This window comes from Diuraphis noxia, unplaced genomic scaffold, assembly GCF_037042655.1.
Source record: "Diuraphis noxia isolate RWA-SAM2 unplaced genomic scaffold, SU_Dnox_SAM2 contig0002, whole genome shotgun sequence".
Classification (NCBI taxonomy): domain Eukaryota; kingdom Metazoa; phylum Arthropoda; class Insecta; order Hemiptera; family Aphididae; genus Diuraphis; species Diuraphis noxia.
Window position 1 is genome coordinate 22,833,055 of NW_028301712.1, and position 26,213 is coordinate 22,859,267.

Genomic DNA, 26,213 nt, shown 5'->3' on the forward strand with positions numbered 1-26,213 from the left:
AACATGTTTTCGTTTGGCTTAATTCAAATCTTCCACAGATAATCAAATCATGTAAATAAAAAAAAAAAATACGCATGAACATCAAATTAATATATTTCAGTTTTCATTACGGTTTAAAACTGATACATTGGTTTAATATCATCATATCGTAGTAATTGCCTTGTCTTCATTCTGGAGCGTTTGAAATATTAACATTGGTAAAATATTTATTTTTTTCGGAATGGTGAAAATAACGTTGATCATTCAAGTTTGATTATAAATATTTATGCAGCCAACTATCTTATAGTCTGCAGACATTTTTAGTGTCCATGACCCATATTGTAAATGCAATGTTAATGATGGAAGAAAAAATGCTAAAACAAAAGTGTAAACAAATCAAAAACCATTTCTGCTAATGTTTCAGCCACCGCCGAAACTCTGTCGGCATTTTGGTAAGTCAAAACAATTACTTTGTCGTGGATGAATGGATTTCCAAAATCAAAAATATACCCACTACGACGGCGAAACAATTAAGCACTCTTTTCGGGTCAAATGTATAGGACAATAAGTGCCATATAAATACCTAATCAAAGGGGTTGACCTTTTTTTTTGTTTATTATTATTTTTACATTTTTATTCTGGGCACATTTTTCAAACTTTTGTTCTTCCGGAATAGGGGGCTGTCCCCGACAGGACGCTGGCGACTGGGGAGGTAGGTACTTATCCGAATTATATATTCTGTAAACTGCACACCAAGTGCACTTGTTATACGGCACTTGGAATGCCTTGTTCAGGTTAACCGGTAAATTAAACGGCTATGAAAGTGACAGTACCGACTATAAGCACTTGACTGACTTTCGATAATGCTCCTACTCTCCAAATCTCCGGATATTATCATTTGTGTGCGGTTTTTTTTAATAATCGTTTTATGTGATGTCTTGAATAGCACATGAAAATCATAAATGTATCTATATACATAACTGATAAATTGTTGTTATAATACGAGTATAATCATAATATTGCATACATACTAATATAATAGATAAACGAATTGTAAAACCTTATAACGTATTTCAAGGTATCTGCTTTTGATAAGTAAAAATAATTATATTAATAATTGTACACATTACGAGTAAAATATGCATAATTATATGCATGAATAAATGTAACAATAATTATTTGTTTATAACTATTAATAATGACAAATTGCATGATATTTCTAAAATATTATTAGTAACTAATTAAATTTATTTTATTTTGATGTTTTTGTATACATAAAATTTTTATCAGAAATCCTTGTAAAAATAATTTTCTTTTTTTATTCTAAGTACATACCTAACAAGCGTGTCAAATTAACCACGTTATATTAAAAACTAACGTGAAATGTTGACTTGAATTTAAGTTATTGTAATAAAAAATGTTTATCGAAGAATTTAATATAAATTTTTATCTAAGCCAAATATAATATGTGTTTACACATAAATCCTATCTCAAGTGGATATACAGATTCCGCAAGTGATGTCACTTTCTGGGTTCTTTCCCCATTCCCCGTTTCTCACTTGAATCTCATTTTAAGTACATTGTTTATGATCTACCAGGTACCACTTGTCAAATAAAACAAGTTTACAAATGTTGTCCATCACAAATCACAATATTTAAATCCATAATTCGTTTTTTGCTCAACCAATTTCAAATGTGAATGTGATGAAATATATTTATTTTTTTTTTGTGTAAGCCCAAAAAAAAAAACATAATAGCTTTTGAAAAATAATTATTTTAACCATAGAATGTACTATATAATATTTGTAGTAAAACAATTTTTAAAAATAAATAAAATTGTTTAGAACAAAATATTTGTATAATTAGTATAATTGTTCATTGAATTGTACATTTTAACCATGAAATTAAAATCAAACAACTACTATAAATTCTATTAGTTGATTCATTTCAAAAACCATTTTTTTTTTTTTACTAAATATTTACGTTTATCAATTATAATAAAAACTTACTTTAAAAAAAAAAATATGCTATTAAAGAAAGTACTCTGTTAAATAGTTACTAAAACTAAAATGAATATTCAAAATAATACCATTGATGTTGATGCCATAATTCAAGTGAAAATATTTTAAAATCGGTGCAATAATATAATATTATTACTAATTTTATAATCATTCTTATACGATCGAATTATTCTGTAGAAATATACTATAATTTACCTAATGCTAAATTATTTCTGTAAAAACAACATTCTTAAATAGGTTTATAGTTTATGCAGATTTTACATGAATTATTATGGCACGTAAAAAATATAAACTCTAACCGGTCGAGGTGGTACAAAAAAAAATGTTCGGGAACCCACATTAAGCTGATAATCTGCTGGCGGTAGACCCAAGGGATTTTTTCTCGCACCCGATAAATTTAGCATTTAGAGAAGTGCACTTGAAAATGCAACAAACAAGCCTTAAAACGATTTTATTGCAAACGACAATATTCGTTTAATCTGTAGTACAAATAAACTCAACACGTCCTGGCTATGAACATTAAATGCGCATATTCCATCGTTTTATGACCAAAATCCAACACTTATAAAATGCCGTATTAACGATAAAGTGCCTGTAAAAATAAGAATCGAAGTAAATTACGGTAAAAAGTTTTCATCCCAGCATTAGAGAAAATTATCTATCATCTAATATACTGTAAAATTTCGATAATGAGAAAAATTTTAAGTGCATACCAAAGAATAATATCATACATATTATTTTATCCAGTAATCGATAACTATATATAGTTATAAATAACGTTCAAAATCTGGCACGAACTTTTTTTTTAAATTTACATTTGTAATTTCCATATTATGTTTTTTTTTATTATTTATTTATTATTATTAATATTCCTTTCTGGAACTTTAAAAAGTATATTTTACCCTGATTACTAATCTATAAAGTTTTCTGTTTATTTATTTTACTAAAATAAATAAAATTATAATATAAATGTGTATTTAAGTATATATTATTAATCAAAGGTTTGATAATATAATAATATATCTAATTGAATAATAATATTATGTGAGTAAAATTTCTTTTGACGATTTTTCGCCTGATCTATTCGTTGTACCAAGTGTACTTACATAAATTAAAACAAGCTAAATAGATCATTAAACGAACTCCTCGCCATAAAATTTCCGTAAATAATTGATCTGGGACATCTGACTGACGTTGGTTTTGGTGGTTTGCTCGTTCCCTAATGCCCATATTCCAAACAGATATGCAGTTATAGTTAACCAGTTCGATAACCGTTGTCTAAAGATAACAGAAGTTAGAATGTCTCAACTCACTAGTGAACGTTACATGGGCTAAGTGGCGGCCTGTATCGAAGTTTCAAACAGATCAGCAGCCTAGTGGCATACTTACATATAAATTGTTAAATTCGCCACAATAAAAAGAACGACTTTTAGGTCCTCGTAAAATTCGTCTATTATTATCTGCATATATTTCGTGAACATTTTAGAATTTCACTTCCAATGCCTACTTTCGTCATTGCGTTATAAATTACTTTAACTTACACAACTTTACTAGAACGCTCTTGTCGCACTAACAGAGATTTCCCCCATTTTTTTTTCCAAATTTGTTTTAACTAAATAGTAAAAATATTGTAGAAATATCTTAATGATTTTGATGGTGCTAAGTTAACTGTAATATATTTTTAAGAATGCATTTATACCTTTAGTTTTCTCTTCCATAAGTTATTATATAAATGGTTCTAGCGACGCCCCAGGTTAGAAGTCTATAAACATATACACAACGTCTGTGTACTGTTTATTAAAATAATAATTTCTTTAAGTATACATCGATATACATCGAACCGTAACGATCATATTACGATTACCTAATACCTATATATTTTTTTAAACTTATTAATATAATTGATTATTTACATTGTTATTTTTACAATACCAAATATTTTATACTATTATATCTTGTACTTCTATACAATTTTTATTATATTAATAATTTAAAATAATATTGAAATATAAATTTCAAGTAATTCATTCAAAACAAATACAAACATACTGAAGACACAAACATCGATTGAACACAATGTATAAGCTTATGATGCAGCCTCGGTGAGATAACATGAGCACTGAAGTATGAATTGTAAAATATACTCTAGAGATTCTCGGAAGAGTGCGTTGGCCAATGCAGTTTCTAGTTATCTCAAAATATACACATTGCCTCAATTCCATAAAAAACATTATTGCGGGTTATGAATGATTGTTTTACAGCATGATATATCAACAAAAAAAATTGTTTGTATATGCATATATATGTACGCTTTGTGCGTGATTTTCTTGACATATTTTTATCCGATTGATAAAATACGACGAGCTTGTTGAATAAATCGTTTATGAAAATAAAAAAAAAAATATATAAGCAGATATCACACGCATGTATTTCATGTTTCGCATTAAATATTTTTTTCCAAGCGTACTTGATTATAATAAAACATCTATATGATAATTATTTTATTAATTGATTAATTTTAATAAGCATGAAATATGACAATTAATCATCAGGTAGTTATTTTTAACCTAACGTTTTATGGACTGGAAATATAACAAATTTTACTTGAAATTAAAATAATTTAAAGGCGCAAACGTAATCAAGCAGACCGATTCGATTCACAAGCAAACCATTTTATATCAAACTATATTGGTTCATAAAATATTATATAATAAACGTATATCATATAAATTTCCAAAAATAACTTAGTCCGATTATTACAAGAATTATTCTATTGCAGAAATGTAATGCTGGAAAAACTTAAAGTTGTAAAACGAATGTTAGACTGTTTTAGTATAATATACGAGGTTTAAAGACGCTATATTGAATATCCTTGCATATACGCTTGTTTAATTATACATTTATAAAGTTTAATTTTATGCGAATATAAAACAATAATTTTCAACTAATAAAATTGTATGAGGAAATTAAACCCTGCATCGATTGATGCAATTATTATTATGATTATAAACAGTGTGTCTTATTATTGTTTTATTTTGTATTATTATAATTTAGAACTTAAATATTTATTTTATTATTCAAACTACTACAGAATATTTTTTAATTAAAAAACATTTATGATTTTAGGTTGTAACGTTCAAAAATTAACTAATTTTTTTTCGTTAATTTTAATTTTATTTCTGACTTAATAATCATATTTTATCTGTGGATTTAGCAAATAATTAATTGTTTGTATGCTTATCATATAAATGTTACAGAAAATAAAATAATTCAGATAGGTGCCCATATAATTCCCTAATCAGGTCAAACAAAATATTGAATATATTGAATATCTTATCCATATTTGCCATTATCAACATCACTTAACAGAATCGTTAATGCATATTATATCTCTTTATAATATGTTCTTATCTTCCAATCATCTGATTAGAAAATAGGGAATATGAGAAGAATTTGATGTTGATCAAATCAGACAAGAATTTCAGTTATATCGACGATATGTGAAATGAAACAAGAATACTTTCTTTCTAACTATTTAAAAGATTTTATTTTCAACTAGAATAATCGTAAAATTTACTTATTCCTTACAAAAGAAATTTCTATGAATAAAAGAATATATAAGTAATAACAACAAAATTATTTTTCAAAAAAAAAAATTCAAATTTCTATAAAAACCACAAAAATGTGAAAATATTTTGAAAATTATATTGATTTCATATATAATGCTATTATAATATACTATTTGGAATTTGGTAAAATTTTCAAGTTTCTAAGATATTATTTGTTTTTGAATAAAAAACCTTGATTTTGTCAATTTTTTAATATAATATAATATTCCCGTATTCTATATTTTTTTATTCTCTCCAATCATTTAAACAAATACATAGACAATATTTTATTTTTCACTTCTTCCAATATAAACTATAGTTCCCATTCGATACCAAAAACTATCTTCAAAATTAAAGGTTGAAGTATTTTTACTACCTTAAAAATGTATTAGAGATACAAAAACTTCTTTTAAAATACCCATGTCATTGCAAAATCAATACATTTATATCACTCTGCTTAGAATCTAAAACGAAATCCATAATTAAATTGAAAATAATGATATATAAAATTTAATTAAAAACATATATTAACAGTCTTTATATGTAAACACATAATATATATAATATGATATTACCTGTACAATATCATATTATGTACATAATAAAATACGAATATTATATTTTAATATAATAGTAATAACCAACTGACGCTTCAGTGCTCTTGTTTAGATGATTAAATTCTTGTACCACATTTGATTTTTTACTAACAAGTAACAGTTAGTTATAAAAAATTGATAAAAAATAATTTTACAATTTGTGAATAGAACATACGGAAACTATAAAAACATTTATCACATTTAGGCAAACAAATAACACCGCAATCAACGTTGAATATTATGTTGACAAAATGACTAACTTTAAACATGAATATTAAATGCACTTGCACATTAGAAAGTAATAATCTATTAAAACTTTAGGAACATTAAATTTAATCTAAAAACACAAAGTATTATGAATATTTTGGATGTTTATTAAAAATAATAATAAATAATACCTCAAACTTCAAAATCCATTGTTGACTGTTGCTTTAACGTATTTAAATCATGACTGCGTTAACTATATTATTTTAAAATAATCTGTTCAAATATTTATCAAACGTAATTCTTAAAGTGTTAAAAAAATATAGAAATTAATTAATAAGTAAATTCAGTAAAACATAATGACGCTGGGTTTTTGGTAATATAATAAATTATGCTTTGAAAACATAACCTATAATAATTGCGTAGTAATAATAAATTAACTATACATAATTCTATTCTTTACTTCTAAAATATTTTTCAACTAAATAATTGCCACATTTTTCCACGGACTTACCATTCTTCGTTTTGAGAATTTCTCATCTAATAAACCATATGCTTTTTGTTTCATCGTATTGATTGATTGTCATGGACATGGGTTTTAATTATTTTTCTAAACAATGTAAACTGATTATAATCTCTTTCCTATTATGCTTCATAGTTATTAATTGTTAATCCTGGTTTAAGTTAGGTTAGGTTAGGTTAGGTTAGGCTTATTTAATTACACTACCTGTATATGAAAACTATGATTCAAGAATCAAGAATAATTTCGAAGAGGTTATAAACTTATGAAAAATAAGAAAGACGCTTAACTTTTAATATAAATATTGTATGAAGTAAAAATCTTTTAATATTTAAATATAAATATAAATCTTTTAAATTCAATTATGAATTGGTGAATCCTGGTTTTTTAAATCCATCAAACCTAAAATAATGAAAAGTACAAAAATTCTTTCTTAAGACACTTAAAATAAGAAATATTTTTGTTCTGTTATTTTCTAACAGCAACTTATTTAAATACATTTTAAATTTATTTTATCTTATTATTACATATCAAAATATTGTAAAAAATATTATAATCATATAATAATATAAAGTTAATCATTTAAAAAAAAATTGTATTTGTTTTTGTTGCCATTTTTAGAATTTATATTGTGTAAGGTCATTGGAAAATTAATTAAATTAAATTGTTTATATCATTTTTAACAATCTGAATTCATAAAAATGTTTATTTTATATGCACAAAAATTAAAATAGAAAGTGCAATTTATTGTGGCCGTAATAGTTAGATGACACAAACATAAAATATGATATAATGCACTGAAGAAGGTATTCAGATTTGAAAAACTTAAATAAATAATTTAATGTAATTAAATACAAATTAATATAAATTAATAAACATTTCAATAAGTAACAAACATTTTATAATGTTACATATCTCTGTATTTTATCAAAAAAATTTTGGTAATTTGCTTACTTTTAACGGTTTATAATATCCAAGTACAGTATGCTACGTCATACTTCATTTAAGATTTAGGCTTTTACAATTCGATAAATTTTCAATATTTAAGTAGATATTTGTTTTGTTTTATCTCTACAATATTTAAGAATACTATTATTTTAATTTTATTTCCTTAAATTATCTTTTGAAGACATAATTTATCACTAGATGGCATTTTTAAATACTTTTTAATAGTTTATTTTTATTTTCAATTATATACTACCCTATTGTTTTAATAACATTGTTATGTTTTTATTCTTAAATAAATACTTATTCTTATTTTAAACATGAATTTGATATTAAATATTACATTTTTTTGTGTGTTGTTTGAAGAAGAAAATTAATTAAATTATTTAAACTATATTCATAAAAAATATGGAATTCTTGGTTTTCGTTACCATTGGTTTATTTTGTTATAGTTCAAAGAGAATAATATACTCATCCTTAACCTTATTTTAAAGTGTTTTCAAAAATTAATTAAATCATAAAAATCGGGGGTTTAACAGTCAAATATTCAAATATATAACTATTAAGAAAAGGTTTATAAATCACTAAAAGAAAAAAATACAAAAAATTCTATGCACTTCAAAAAGCCATGAAACGTCTTGCATTAACCATGAAATGTTTTTGATTATTATACTTTTTTTTAATGATAAAGGTTGTTGAAAATTTTATAATATGGTAGTAAAATTAAAACTACATGAATAATATCAAATATGAAATCATCTAAAATCATATCAATTTAAAAAAAATAAATACCTTAAATAATTTAACCACTGTGACAATTCGTAATTCATTATTGGCTAACACTAGTAACACAATAGAGTTTCAAGTGTTCTAATGTTGATATTACCAGAGATCAGTAATTCTCAATCCTCTAACTCATCTCCTCAAACGAAATCTTTCGTAAATATACATAAAATAACATAATAACGCGTTGTGTTGTTACTATCGTTTATTATAATATATAGTGTTTGAAAATGTCATGAAATTTAAAATTGAGGAACATTTCAAATGCGTGAAATATTTCAGTATCATAGAATATTTATTTTTGAATAAGTTTTATTTTTACTTATAATTGTCATAACTCACATTCACAATTTTATAATATAGGAAAAAAAGATCACGAACTATTGATTAGTGATGGTTTTCTTTGGTTAGGTTATAGATAAATAATCAACATTAATATTTGTATTAGAAAAATTTTCATTGTTTCACGTTTTTGTGAAATAGTTCATCACACAGTGAAATATTTCAAACACTAATTATAATATAATAATATGGCATATACCTACTATAAAAAACTACAACAGTGAATTTGAATATGACGCTCGGAAAACTATACTTACCGGGAAACGAGTGTGAGTCTCCAGGCTAGGTGGTCGACGAACGGCCACGTGTTCGCGTACTATGATGCAATAATATTACATATCGTTATTATTGTTGTTGTTCTATTGTCAACCGTTATTATTTATACGGAAGCGGATACGCGTGTATGTGTGACAGTGAACCGGCGGCAACGTGACAACGTGTTGTGATACGGCGGCGGCGGTGCGTTTGGCCCGGAGCCGAATTAAAGAATGCGGAGCGCGTGCATCGGGTCCGCCGCGGCCTGTCGTCGAGCAGCCACCGTTTCCTGGCCGCCCATTTCCACCCCTCCCGCCCACCGACGATCGCGAATCACGTTCGGTCTCTGCCGACGACGCCACGCGGGTTAATAATATTCTTCTTATTCGGCGGCGGTGCTTAAACCGACGTGCCGGTGGTGGTAGTGGTCCTCCTGTTGCTCCGGTCATCACCACCACTGCTACCGGAATCACGGAAAAAATCACTCACCCGCGTATGCGCGCCACCCCTACCGCCGAGAAAAAAATGTTTTGGAAATTAATTTACCTTTGCTCTTCTACTCTCCATACCAGAGGTTCCCGACCCGCAGGGTGACGCTAACTTTATTTGGAGTTCCATGAAATAAAAATATATAGTTTATATTCAATTTAATAATTTTTTTTTTCATAAAATATAATATGTATATATATATATATCTACGTTTTACTACTTTTGTTTATAGTTATGACACTTATGGACTGCTAAATAAGACCAACGTAGGCTATAGAATGCCTCTAGGTTTTTAGAAAATGACTAAATAAGGTGCCACGAGCCAGAAAAGGTTGGAAACTTCTGCTCTATACGAGCGTTGAAAAATATTTGATTCTCTTATAACACAGTAGCAAGTTACAACGAACCGTTAGATTACTGATATTATATATATATATATATACATATATATGATAACTAACTCTCAATGATGAAATGCTAAAAACCATTAGACTGCAATACTGTTGTCAATACTGTCCGTGTTCTAAAAATATCAGTAAGTTAAATTACTGATATTGATAAAATGGTTGATTGGAAAATGTCATGGCTACCACGTGGGTATCGCATAATATTGTAAAATGTATGTGTTTTATTAAAAGTATAGTCATATCAGTAAAAATGTAAAAAAGCTTAAATTACACAAATTAAAGTTATAAAAAATAATATTTGACAACACTTGATTTTTTATTGATTATTTACTAGGGTAATAGTAGGGTAATATTAATAATTATGTTTGATAAAAGTAATATTTAAATTAGAGAGATTAAAATAAAATATTTAAAAAAAATATATATAAAGCATCTTTGCCTGATATCGTTAGGAAATGATAACATGTACTAGGCAATGATATAATTTCCTTCCGCTATTAGGAATTGTCAACATTTTCTAGGAACTATTATCATTTCCTAAATGTCAATATTTCCGGTAACATATATTATACTATATAAATTAACATCCGTTAGCCGGCGCGTCGGGTATGCAATTTTGTTGCATAAATAAGTAGGTTTTTTTCAAATGGTATGTCGATGCTGTTATCAGTAATTACATTTAATACGGAGATAATATTTCCTTCAGGTAACAATAACATGTTACGTATTAATCACTCACATAGCCACTTTTTTATCAATATAAAGTATTGACTTAAGGAGTAAATAGCAAATTATGGAAAATGTATTCATTGTGTGAATTTGCTCGACAACGTTATTTGAGCGTCTATTATGGTAATACCTACCATATAGTGTTAAAGAGGTTTCATTATAAATTCATTATCCGATCATACATTCAGTATTCATATAAAAATTCTATCTTTTTGCTATAATCTACCAACAAAAAATAATTTGATTTCGGTATTTAATTCACTACCAATGATTGTTTTTAATTTTTTTTTTATATATATATATTTTTTTTTTTTTTTTTTTTTTGTATTCGAGGGTGGGTGAAGCAAAATATGTCATGTTAATAAAACACTCCACTGGTAAAGTTGTAGTAGCTAAGCTATCCACGAGTCAAAACATTGACAACTATAAAAATCTATTGAAAAAAATAAGCAGTGTATGAGTTAGAAATTACAACTTCACTAATTCTGACATTACCGCTTTGGAATTGGTAAAATATTGAATTGTATGATTTTAACAGGTGTTATACATCATACACTCACCAATACTAGTTACTACTGATATCATATATAGTCTTCAGAACACTGCTATATTAATAAAAAAAAAAAATGATAACATCTACCAAACGGCAAAATATTATTTAAAACTATAGTAATTTAAAGTAAAATTTTAACAATACTTCCGTTTTTATACTCAAACAATTCGATCAATCGCAACAAATTTTGTCACAAACTTCGATTACGTAAACAATTGGATACACATAATCATTTTTTGGTTAACTTCAAAATAATAATATCATGAAAAAACAATCAACAGTGCAACAATTATAGTATGTTATTAAGTCTCTAAAGATATAGCGAGTATCCCGTAAGTCCAACAAAATCTGCCCCGTCATAGTCATGGTTGTATGGTTACATGATATGCGTGAGAACAATAAAATTAGGATCGCAAATAAGTATCGTAATCGATATCAAAATGTTTGATTCCAACGAGTTATCTACAACACGTTACCATGTGTTATATACCGGACTGTCAAAATAATATAATATTTTATAGACGTTGAACATAATGTGTTAACAACTTATGTGAATTTAATTTTTCTTTGTACATTAAAAAAATGTTTCGACTATTACATTGTTAGTTAGTTTATAATACAAAATTAATTTGTGTTAATACTGAAAGATATATATTTAAGGTCAATATAATTTCAATTATTTACGTATTTAATAATTGATTTAAAAATGTATAATTATATAAAACTTTAAATCATGTCACTTTCGTATAGCATGATTTGAACAAGTGTAGTAAGCAGTGGTTACGAGATTTATTTCAAGAAAACGGTAAAACGAACAATGTCTTTACCCTACCATTACTGTATATTGTAAGAATCACAGTCATACACATAGAATACAATAAACTGCCAAAGTTTCCAAAAACACCATTTCAGTAAAATATTTAAAGTTATTTTTTTCTTTAATAAAAAATTAACAACAATTTCTTTGCGTTTTAAATGTATTATAACTTTCATATTTTTTACAAATCAGTAGTTTTTATTAAATATTAATAATAAAATATAATTTTCAATTTTGAATTTAAAAAAGTATATATTTTATGCATCCAATTATATACATTAATTTTAGTTAATAACAAAGGCAGGGTGACAGTTTTTAGAATAAAATATCTGTTGCGTGAGTAATTTGATTTCACAATGATAAAAATAATAATGAAGGGAAAGAAATGAAAGTGAATATCTAATATGATATTTACCATTATCTACATACACATAGAATATTTTAATAGTACAATTATATCTATTATAGTTGGCAATAAGCCTGATTACGCAATACACCTAAATCTTTTTTTATACTTACCGATTCAATGATTGAGCTATTGATAAGATAGGTATATTTGATAATAGACCTACTTTTAGAGAATGACCTTTGACATTTATCTGTATTAAACTGCAATCCAATAGAATTGAACCAGGAAACCATTGAATTAAGATCGCTCTGTAAAGAATGGAAAGAATGGCAGTCACTTAATGTGCCAACACGACTAAAGATTTTAGATTTTAAGGTCATCTACAAACATTAGGAACTTAGTGGAGGCCGGAGGGTATCACATTTTTTTGGCCATTAATAAATAGTGAAAAAATAATAGCGGACAAGTGGCCTCCTTGAGGAACACCCGAGAGAATTCTTATCGCATTAGATGTATGCCCAAAAACTTTGACCCATTGAACTCTGCCCGTTAGGTACGATTTAAGCCATGAAAGAATAGGATCACCAAATCCTGACTCGTACAGAACATCCTTGAGAATTTGGTGGTCGACTCTGACGAAAGCTTTAGCAAAGTCCGTGAATGTGACATCAACCTGAGAGTGACTTTCGAAAACTTTAAGAATGTAGTTGTTAAGTACAATTAAGTTCGATACAGATGAGCGATCAGGTCTGAAGTCATATTGTTCGTAAATTAATATATTGTTAACCGATAGTTTAATATTCCGTAGCACCAGTAGCCCAAACAACTTGGCAATATGACTTAAGATTGAAATTGGTCTATAATTTTTTACATCAGACTTACCCCCGCATTCGAATGTCGGGGCTACAGAGCTCATCTTCAGCATCTTGAGAATGACACCCAAATCCATATAACGCCTAAATAGCAACCATAGAGGATAGCATAAGGCTGACTTGACGTTGAACAATTAAGTACCAGATAAGCTATCAGGTCCGGTAGATTTTTAGGTTTTTAAAGCGGAGAGACCAACATCAACATCATCAACAGAAAATATGCAGTCGCTAAGTAAATTATTATGAGAAAAAGAAGTGACAGAGTCGTTATAGTTCTAGAAATTCGGTAGATAAACTGACTAAAAGTACGATAAGAAAATATGGGGAATCGACACATGCCAAGAACTTGTTGCGTCATTGTAGAAGACTGAATAAGGGATTCCAGTGCCAGATTTATTTTTGCGTATGAAGTGCCAAAAGGAACGGGGATTTTGATTTAGTTGATTTTCAAACCCATTCAAAAATTCACAATAGTATTTTTTGTACTCAATCTTTTATAGCGCTCGAAGAGTAGAAAATTCAGAGTAGTCACGAGGACACTGAGTTGATTTATACTTAGCATGCTTCTTTTTTCTTCCCCCAAGCAATGGACTTTAAATCTCTAGAAAACCAACTAGGAAATCTTGAAGGTTTATATTTGACTTCACGAACAAAATTTAATATACAATAATGTAAAGCGTCATAAATAGCGTGCGTTGCTGAGTCAATATCAAGTGAAGTAATAGTTTGAAGCCAATTGAACGAAGTCAAATCTGAGAAAATCTTTATATAACAACCTTTACGGAAATCAATGAAGTTATTAGAAGTATTAGAATGTTATGAATAGATAACAGTTCCTGGTCGAAAGTGAAAATTAAGTTAAAAGCTGGATGGTAAGAATCACTTGGTACAACCACAGTATCAGATTTTGAAATACACATGTTAGCATTATTAGAGAATACTAGGTCAAAGATATTACCAGAAGAGTTAGGTACACTATTTAATCAAAAAAGTTAAGAAATGTAAATATTTCGGGCACGCAATGAAGTCTTGTATATCAGAGACAGAAGTGTAAGAGTCCATAGTTGTCATTTACTAGCTTACGTATGGAATATTAAAATCGCCACAAAACAAGAATACACAATCGGAATGGGTAGAGATTATAATTTGGACGGCTGACATAAAGGACTCATATATGTGGATAGAACTGTTAGGTAGGATGTAGACGGAGCAAACAATAGAGGGAAAACTATTGGTTGTAAATTTCACAAATACATGCTCGACGTTGGAAATTGATGTGGGCAATAACTTACATAAGATGTCATTACGAATGGCAATAAGCACACCACCACCCCTACGACAATTACTAGTTAAATTATTTTTATCACATCGAAAAATGAAATAGTTTGACAAACTTAATTCATTATCATAAAAACCATCAGTGAGTCATGTCTCGGTTAAACAAACAAAAATATAATTAAAGACGGAAACATTACATTTAAATAAATCTTATACATTATAATAATGTTGCCATGAAGGTACGCCTAATTTCGATAATAATAGAAATAAAATTTTTATAATTAGAATTTAAGAGATTAACTAATGGTCCTTGTTGCCGAGTTATATATAAAGATCAATAAAAAAAAAAAAAATGTATATCGTTGAAATAGTCAATGACAGTAAATTGTGTATATTTAATTGAATTCTTATTTTATTTGATGATCCTAAAAAAAAATATCTTAATAATAAATGGTGAAAAATATTTTATACGTAATATGTACAATGTATATTTGCATATCTAAATTCTGTAATGGATCACTTCTAGTAAATTGGTAGATCACCTGCTACACAAATGCCTTTTATAATGACTCATAATAATAGTAATATAAAATGGGATGATTTCAGTCATGATATATTTAAATTGATAAGTTGTTTGCCTACATGCCCTACATACTACCTTATTGTTCTTAACAATATTCATAATCATATTGTTAAAATAATCTTAAAATAAAACATTATATGATTTAAATTTGAAATATTTAGCTATTCATTGTCTTTTTCTTTTAAACAATTTGAAATTATTTAAGTGGTTTGTAATATTGTAAATATAATACGGGGTAATATGTAGAATTTGCAATTTTGAATTAAGTTGTTTTTAATTAAATAACATGGTTTAAAAAAGTTGTAAAATTAGTATGCATTTAAAAAATATAATATACTAGATGTTAACTTATAGGTTAGGTACTATATTATGTATATATAAAATGTATGTATATTTAAAATCATGATTATTGACTTGTTACAGTTAACTCAAAACTAATGTAAAATAGTTCTTAATAGAAATTTAATAAAAAAATAAACCTTTTTAAAAGTTAAATCATAAAATAAGACATATCAGTTATATGTATGTATGCCTACTCAGGGCCGTATTTAGGAATTTGACAGCAAGGGGCAACAAAAAAAATACGCCTCATTAATCATTATTCAAAATACAAATTTAAATTATAAAAAAATTAGCCGCCTTCTCCTACTCAGACGCCCGGGGCAACAGTACCCTGTAACTCCCCCCTAAATACGGCCCTGGATCCAACATAATTTTATAAAACCAAATAAAAGGATTGATTTATAGATTCATATTTATTTGATTTTTTTTATTAATCATTTTAAAGTAGTAATTATAACCGTGGTCATTTATCATCAATTTACAAAAAATTTCACGGTTACCGGTGTATTCTTTTAGTTTTTATTTTTTACACACTTTTCTTAAGGTCGCTTTCACGTCTTTTGTCTATTTGTTAATTGAAAACAGTGTATGTTTTTAAACGATTTTAAAATTCAATATATTAACAAAAATATAAAAAGCAATATTTACTCAAAATCAAAAAACGATTAAGTCACTTACGTTTTAACATCGCAGTTCGCTTTGAAAAACTATTGTGTTAAGGTTCGCAGCGATTTCAGCTACCATTTCTATCAAAATGATCGCCATATTTCTCAAACATACACCATATTTATTCATGGACGTCAAGTCAACTTGATCGAATATTAAGGGTAACAATTTGAACATACTCGTTTCCAAAAACATAAATATTAACATTTATTGAGATATTCCATAGTATTCATTTTTATAGCAAAAATGACGTAAATCCATTAGACGCATTGTTAGATTTTAGTGATTGACTTATGACGTTTCATGACAAATTGACAACTACAGTGCAATGTACAAAACGAATATTTCCTTGATAAAATAATTACCAAACAATATAATTCTTTAATTTTTAAACCACATCAAAACACACTAGCTATTTGAAATTATATTCGGCATAAACGATAAAATAAACAATGTTCACTTTTCATACATTTTTAAATCACATTGTACTATTACCAAACTGAAGCGTTCTAATTCCCATATTTTAATTTATTTCACTAATAAATTAACGTTCCATTTTTGTAAACTTACTATTTCTACGTAAAAAAATCCAATAAACTTATAATATTTAAATGTTTCACTTAAAAGATCAAACATAAAATTATTGTACATTTTAACTATTTATAAATATTATGAATAATAATTACCATAATAAAGTTACATTTCATCGCAAAAATTAAAATTAAAAATTAATCTAAATACCTTGTACGTAATAAATCGATATAAAATCGCTTTTTTTGGAAAATCATCACGTACTAACAACACCGTTGGTTTTGATGACATCATTGTGCACTAAAAACGTGATTTTGAATTCCAAAAAATTTTCCTCTATAAAAATTAAAAACCATAATAATATTTACGTAAATACCTACATGGGACAAAAAAAATAAAATAACGGTAAAGAATGGACAACTCAGGACAATATATTAGAATACAATACATATAGATACAACACTATTTTTAGAACCTTTAATATATGTTATGTATAGACTGCCTATATAGAATAATTGTGAGCAATGTATATATTGGCTGTACTTACAAATCACTATTAAGTTTATCTTATACAAGTTAAAAAACTTGACCATTGTCTCAAATAGAAGTTGGCTTTAGGGGACTTAGTATCTCTAAATTCTAAATAAGCCCTCCTCCACAATTCAAAAGTTAGTAGGTACTGAATTTGCCCTAAAAATCTAGGTTATTAGGGACTATATGTGGATTTTACTATACATTAAGTTATTTATATTGAATGGTGGTGTTATGTTTTGAAAAGGCCGTGCATAGACTTTGTGAACATTTGTATTATGTACCTATTATTCATAATAGGTTATAAATTATAATTGTATAACTATATATTTATAGTTATGATATTTTATTATAAAAATGTTTTTATTAATATTATTTATTATATATTTCTTTATTTTTTTTTTTTTTTTTTTTTAATAGATACAATAAGATGTTCCTAGCCTTGGCTATCTACATCTATTGATATTACAATGGATGGTACATTTTTAACAATTTTAACATGATTATTAATTTATATAAAATTTAAATAGTATGATGAATTTGCTATCTAGTATAATATGTACATTAGTGATAGTTACGCCGAGACGTAATTTACTATAATTAAGTAACAGTGAACTGATATAATAATGTTAACAATAAAAAGGTATAAACAGATGTAATATAATATATTTCTTTATTAATATATTGATGAATCAATTCAAATTTCTACGGAAAACAGCAAACTATAATAAAATTCAATTTGATGGCGTAAATTTGAAAATAAATAACACATTTCTAAGCAGTTTCAATTTTTGGAATTTTCAAAATAATCATTTAGTATAATAATATTTGTTTTCAAAAAATTATTAAAATTTACTAAATATTAACCAACAAATTGCGCTTTACGTTTTCGATATTATTTTGAGTTAATACAATATATCGATTGTTAGTCAGATATAAGTAATAACAGTTATATTAGTACTACTACCTTACTACTTGGAAGTCAAACATGATTTATTACATTTAAATCAATATTGTAAATGTATAAGCACTATAAACATTTACAGTCAAATAATCTATAGGTGCTACATTTCGAATACCAATTACCGATATAGTGTAGGTAGCGAGACCCAGTACCTTAGATCACATACTATGGAGTATGGATAGAGCTACAGCGTATTATTTTGAAACCAATATTAGAGACAAGTCTCTGAATTAAGTGTTCGATATGGGGATGCGTGATTCATTTCGTCACATAATTATCTATAGGCAGTACCCAAGGTCAAAATATAACAATATAACATGTGGATAAATAAGTGACGAATTACATCATGTATGCACATATTGAACACCTAATTCGGTGACTCGTCGCTAATATCGGCTTTAGTCTTTTATATTGGAATAATACGTTTTGGCGTAATCCATAGTTGGTATATAATCTAAGCCCCAGTACCGTTAGTAATAACACAAATATTAAATATTAATACATATATTTTTAAATAAAAACATCGTCTTTAAGTAAATAAGTATTCTATAGACTCTTTTATATAAAAATAAATATTGTATATATAAACTTTATGTACTACAATACATTATGTATTATAGGTGCGCTCAAACTTAAAGTCACAGTTATTCAAAATGCATAATTTCTTTTGTGTACATAACTCTCCATATCATGGTAATAAATTGGAGATTTCAAAGTTTTCTTTCTTAAAATATATATTTAATATAATATAGTTATATGCATATGTCTTATAACATTGATGTACCAGATCGGTTTAATTTTTTATCCATATCCCTTTAAAGATTTAGTTAAGAAAAATTTCTATACACATCATGTTATAATAGTATAGTATAAACATTAATTAATTTATTCTTTTTATAAACATTATACATTTTTTTCTGTATTTTGGTTTTCATAGCTAAGCCTATATAATAGTATAAGTTACCTTTAAGGTATTTAAATCGCTAATATTGCAGAAAGTTTAGGAAAATAACGCGCTCGGAATTCTAATGTTGCTGGCCGATAAGAACGATTACCTATCGTACTCGCTGGCTAGTAACAAACGTTTTCGTCTAGGAGATTTTTAAATTTATCGGTCTCTGTGTTGAAAGGGACGTTTTTAGTTCATTTGCAATTCTCGATTCGACCAGCGACTACATACGCACATTTAAAAAATGGCTACTCATTACCGTAACACACACGAATTACAAGTCGAACTAGTCCATATCCTGCATGAAATAGTTGTGGGCTTCATGGACGGATTGTATGACGAACACTACAACATGCACACCTGGCTCCTTACTTTCCTGAATTCTATCGACCAAGACACCATATCGAAACTTGTCGAGCTGTTGCAAGAGTCGGAACCCGTGGAGTCCACCGTGGTCCTCAAAGATGTAACGCACGACGCAAAATTTACTAATGACACCAATGACCAGGTCGGCAGAAGTGCAATATTGTCGAGTGGCGACGCGCCGTCCTTGGAGTTGGGGCCTGTCGAACCCACTCCGATTACCGAGGACGGCCCACTCGACGATACGGTGAAGAAGACGTGTGAAGCTGAGAACGAAATTGAGCCGGCTCAGGGCATTGAAGAGCCAGACAGCGGTGAGGTCGTAGGTAGGCTGGACCCGCCAGCAACAACCGGAAAATCCGACCAGCCACGAAGGTACAAGACCTCGTGCTGGAAAGGCGTCAGGCGGATTTTCCGACGTCTATGTTGCTGGCGAAGAGAAACCGTCCGCGACCCACGTTAGTCTGGCGGTCCCCTAAGGGCCGAAGATGTCGTCAGGAAGACGGCGACGTATAGGAGGGGAGGATACGGGAAAGAGCACGGAAGGTGCACGGCGGTAAGTCACCCGAACGCGTTTCCCGACCACCCACGTAGCGACGGGTTCACGAGCGTAGCGCGCTCGGTCGTCGTTGACGCGCGAGACCCTCTGGCGGCTTGGCGAGCGCCCGGCAGTTAAGGTCGCGTGGATCGACGGACGACGATGTCGACGGCACGGTGGTTAGTTGAGGCAACGGCGAGGGCAACGATTCCGCCCCGACCGTACCTACGATGATGACGACGGCGATGGCGACTCGTTACGATGGCAGTGGCGGACACCTTGGCACGGGGTAAGTGGTATAGAGATTTATGCGCTAGGAACACGGACGTCAGCGGCACCGGACCCGAGGAAACTATGAACGTTTCAGGGTCCGGTGGCGTGCGACTTCGTGGCGACGGTCATTGCAGGACAAAGACGCGGCTGAAGGGACGACGCCAGGACGAAAATTACCGATTGTCAAGGATCGCGGCACGTCGCTCGTGCGGCGGTCCGATGGCTCTCGCCTTTTCGTCCCGCGGTAAACCCACATCGGCCGGGTCGCTTGTCCGCATAGCGATCACCGTCCACTCCGCGTGCGCCAAATCTCGATTCTCTCGCTTCGTTTCCAACGGTATCCGCCGCAAGTCTGTCGCTAGAGTCGTCTCGCCGTCAACCATCAAAGCGCTAACATCGCGCACTAGCCGCCGTTGCTTGTCGCCGTCGACCATCGCTCCCGCGGCCGTCTCGGTCTGGCCTCGCCGGCTGGGCAAGGTCGTCACGCGTCCGAGCAAACGCGCCCGTGACACTCGTCTACTCGTGGGACCGGTCGTGGAACGTTGTGGAGGTGACCAGTGGCCAAAACTGTTCAAATCCGCACCCAATCGCCATCCCGTATCCTCCCCTCCTTGTTTTTGTGTCTCCTGACTGACGTATTTTTTTTTTATTTAATTTTATAACTTTTTTTTGTGTATATACTGTTGTTGTTTATAGATTCTTCTACATTGTTTGTCTCCCCCCCTTTTCGACTAAATCTTGTACATGCAATATTTAAATTATAGTCATTTTGTACTATTTTTTCTCTTTTTTTTTTAATGTTTCCCCTTTTTGTATTTGGACCATGAGCATTCCTCCTACCCCTTTTTTGACTTTGAAAATCTTTTACTTGTAAAAATGTAATAATTTAGCCATTTTGTGCTAATTAATAAAAATTTATACATATTGTATCTTCAAAAATGTTTTCCTTATGATAATAGCAACTTTGCTATGTTTTTTTACTGTTATAAAATATTTTTTCAAAACTGTATGTTCATTTTTTTTTTTTATTTGAAACATGTACCTATATAAATTTATACATATTTAACTGTTCGATCAATTGTTATAATATTTGAATTTTGTAATTGATTATAAATTTGTTAAATTAATAAAAGATAATTTTTGTATACACAAGCAATTTTAGTTTCTTCTTTTTTTCGTATTGTTAAGTGTGTAAATCAAATGTTAATGACTAAAAATCATTAAAAGGTATAATATGTCTCACGTTGTACGATATAAGGTATATAAAATAATCATCTTAGAGTGATTTACTACATTATTCATTTTGTGACTAGATTTTATTTGCCCAAATAAAAAGAAATACGAAAAGGTTTGATGTTAAATTGGACAGTTCTACATCATCTGGAATATTTAGTTTTAATTTTTTGAGCTCTTTAAAAAAAAATAATGAATATCTTAAAACGTTAAAACTCTACCATCACTTTCTCTCTCTCTCTCTCTCTACCATATACACAAATTTAACTCGAGAATTCCTAATCAAATATTCAAAATAATACCATACTCAATGATAATACCGATTTTCTTTTCCCATGCATTTCGATATAATAGCATGACAATAGTAAGACAATAGTAGGACATCTTCCTCTTAACCTTTTATATAAAAATAATTTCTATTTAATAAAACTAAATTATTCGTAATTTAATATGCAATTATTTATTATTTCTGTTGTCTAATTTTATCTAAATATAGAATACATTTCCAAATTTATGTTTACCTATAAAATTATAAGTGTATATTTTTTATCATTAGGTACATACTTGAAACAATTAAAATCGCTAATAATACAAAAATATAGCTAATATTATAAATTAATTAGTAAATTAAAAAAATTAAGTAAATATTATATAACTTTAAATAAGTTTAAGAGTATAAAATAATTAATAATTAATAAATATATTTGGGTTTCTGTCTACGAAAAATTAGAAATTAGACAAAAAAAAATATTTTATATTAAATAAAAAAAAATTGGTAACGACGACACGTCACGATCTCGGATCTAACCAGGGCCGTATTTAAGAATTTGACAGCAAGGGGCAACAAAAAAAATACGCCTCATTAATCAGTATTCAAAATACAAATTTAAATTATAAAAAAATTAGCCGCCTTCTCCTACTCAGACGCCCGGGGCAACAGTACCCTGTAGCTCCCCCCTAAATACGGCCCTGTGCCTACTATACAAGTTAAAGTAAAATTTAAAATACGTAAATATTATATTTAAAAAATATAGTTAATAAAATAATGTTAGACTGTGATAATAATTTTTTCAATATGGCTCAAGTCACCTCGTCACTGTGTTATATGAATTTAATTACGTTTTTAGATTACTATTAGTTGTATCATAAGGTGTATAAAATAATTTCTTAGGTAGCTTTGTGTGCGCCTCTGGAGAGATCTTACAAATGAGTAATGAGCCCCTTCAATTTGTCATAAACCATCTGAAATTAATGTCAGCACTTTTTAGCAAATTGTATTATTTACTTTGTAATTATTTATTAGTCTCTTACTAAATTTTATAGCTATTAAGTATATTTATATATCGATCGAACCACAAGATAAATATAAAAATTATTTTATTCAAATTTTATTATAGACAATTTTATAAGACCTCAAATACAACAATTTATTTTTATAAGAATTTGTTGTTTATTATACCTAGTATATATTTTTTAGTATGTATATGTGTGTATATTGTACAATTATTGTACAATTCATTGTTTTTACTATGTACGAGATACATTTGTGTGAATATGTAGGTATCACAATAGTTGGTTAAACAATCCTTGTTCATTAATGGTCTTGGACTCTTAGGATTCCGATTTAATTGTTAATCAAATAATATCACTACATTAATTTGATATTAGTTTTTGTACAATAAAGAAAAAATTATAAGATTTCGTGTAACTGTATAATTATACTTACTAATTATAACACATATAATTCTATTCCATTTTCTACTATTATCATACAACATTCATATCATTCACAATATCACAGAACAATATTTGTTAGATTATAATTGATAGGACTAGGTATCGTAAATAGTGACAATTGCACATTATTATCACCTAAATTATTGTTCTATGCCTAAATATAGATATTTACTATTTACTTTCTGCATGATATTATAATCATAACAAAACCAGTCACGGACTTTCAAGGTATACCTTGGTCATTAGTGGTAATAAGATATAATAATGTGGTGATATAAATATACAATTATAATATTCTATCTTATCTAATTTATAAGTTTTCAAGAACCGGAATCATCGTTATTATTTTCCAATCCTTATGACCAAATAATATATGACATATCGAGTACTTGATGAAACACGAATGTGATGAAAGTAATGAATGTACGCAACTACACAACTAGTTAAACGAAACGAAATTACACTAAATCCTTCAAAAAAATAATATTGATATTCGTTTCATGTAGTAAAAACATTGTGTATTTTCATTTGTTTTTTTTTTTTTTAGTTATACGAATTTTGATGATAGTATTCAACAAATATAATAATCTCTCCTTAAATGCCCATAAGTGTATAGTTGTTGAATAAACCCGTAAATCTCAGAGTATACCCTCCCTTCCTATTCAGCGTCTTAATAATTGCCAGACCTACAAACACACCAAAAGTTTCTACAGGCATTCTCTAAGCGCTGTTGTGTGAAATATGAGGAGAGAAACCTAACCTTTGGAATTGCCCACCTAATGTGCTTTTTGCTTCGACGACCATTCATTACATTACTAATGCCTGTCCGATTTACACAGGCAAGTGGTTAAGAAAACGACAATTCATACCCCGAAAACCATCAAAACTACCAGATCAATCTTTTAATTCAAAACTTTCGTCACCAACTTATACTTACCGTGTTTAATATTTTTATACAAAGTGTACAAAAAAAAAAAAAAACTAAAAATCTATGTAACAAAAAATCAAAAACGATGCACCGAACACATTTCATCGATGTATTGACATGATTAATATTCCGTTTGAAATTTTAGTTATTTGGAACGATTGATGTTTGAATGTATTTGAACGATATTTTTACCGGGAGATTAAATGATGAGTGGTTTCTCAAATGTTTTTACCTCTAGGGGTATAAATATTCTAGGTTTATTTTATCCCCAGTAAATATATACTAGGTTAATTGTATCTCCGGTAAAGTTATCGTAGGATAATTTTACCACCAGAGGTAAAAATATTAGAGCGTATTAGAAACCTGCGACACCAATACCAGTTGTGTCCGACTAAGGTAGTGTTCCTGTTCTCGCATGCATGTGAATATTATATGATGGGAGAATTGAACCAATTACGCCATCTTGATCAAATCCAACAAACAAAATGACAGTGAGCATACCCGGCGTGCACGTGCATGCAATAAATCACAAATATGGTCAAAAGCCATGCCAGACATGTGTAATTGAAATCAACAGTGAAATGACGTAAGAAACCTAGTCGGAAAAAGTAAAAAAGAAAAAGGATATAAAAATGAAAAAATGAAAAAATGAAAAAATGAAAAAATGAAAACAACCACATAGGCGTAGAAACGAGCCGTTAAAAAATATTAGCAACAATAAAACGGTCGTAGGGCACTCAGAAACGACACACTTGGCCAACGACGAAATTGTCGTACAGACGCCTCCGTGGTGGCGGTAAATCACACGCTCTTCAGAGTGGAAAACATTCAGACGGGAATATCTTCAAGTGAAACATAGGTATCATTTCATCGTAAACAAAATTGTACACTAGTACACATTCAATTATATACGTACGGAATGCCGTTGTTGATACTCACTGTATTTTGTAAACTGTAATGTTGTACCACGGCCGCCCGACGAAACGTGACTGGTCAAACGAGTCGTCGTGTTTGTAACCTGCAAAGTCCTCGGTCGTATAATTATATTATGTTTTCTTTGCGAATAAAAGTTTCTTTCCACGCTTACAGGAGTCCATCTTATATTCCCGTCGATATCATCAATGCGAAAATCGAAGCTATATATTATAAGGTCTGTGATTGTATGCGATTATTATTATCATCTTGATTATTCCCCTCCTTTTACCACCCACCACCCGCTCCTTACGAGTCACTTCGGCCAGTCATCATAGTTATAGTCATCCTTCTCTCGGTATTTCGAGTCTAGTAAAAACTAAAAACCATATATTATTATAATATTTTTTTCGTATGGCGCTATGTCCGAGAGTAGGCGATATGCTACTGCAAAACCGTTCTGACTTAAATAAAACATTTGAATATAACATTGCTCAGATTACTTAACAACAGACACCCGTGAATATAGAGGTACGTCTGTGTTAACGCAAGTGAAATTATACGTCATTTTACGTTTCATCTTTCGTTTTTGCTAAGCTGATACACCAATATTTTCGGTCTTTTCTGGTTTTTTTTCAGTACCTACATTAAAGTGTCAAACATATTTTAACCGAAATCTTAGAGTGATCACCTTTTATTCTAACTACACAACCTTTTTTTGACGGAAATTAAGTTACCCTATTATAACTATTATAGAATAATGCAAACAGCAACTCCCGGTGCAATTTAAAACCGTTCACTTGTAGGACATTAAACGACAATTTATTAAAATTTAAATTATAACTACCAATATAATATCGAAATAGGTAACAAGTAACAAATAAACGTTTCCTATAAATATTTTCTAACAGATTGT

General features: G+C 29.2%; 1 protein-coding gene across 2 annotated transcripts in view; it reads right to left on the bottom strand.

Annotated features, from left to right (window-relative positions):
* The window catches only part of LOC107164063 (lachesin-like), a 139,646-nt gene extending 130,178 nt beyond the window's left edge, over positions 1-9,468 (bottom strand). For both annotated transcript variants that reach the window (XM_089219330.1, XM_089219331.1), the window contains exon 1: positions 9,256-9,468. The gene's annotated coding sequence lies outside the window, so the exon portion shown is untranslated. The remainder of the gene's footprint in view (positions 1-9,255) is intronic.
* Between the last annotated feature and the right edge of the window lie 16,745 nt (positions 9,469-26,213).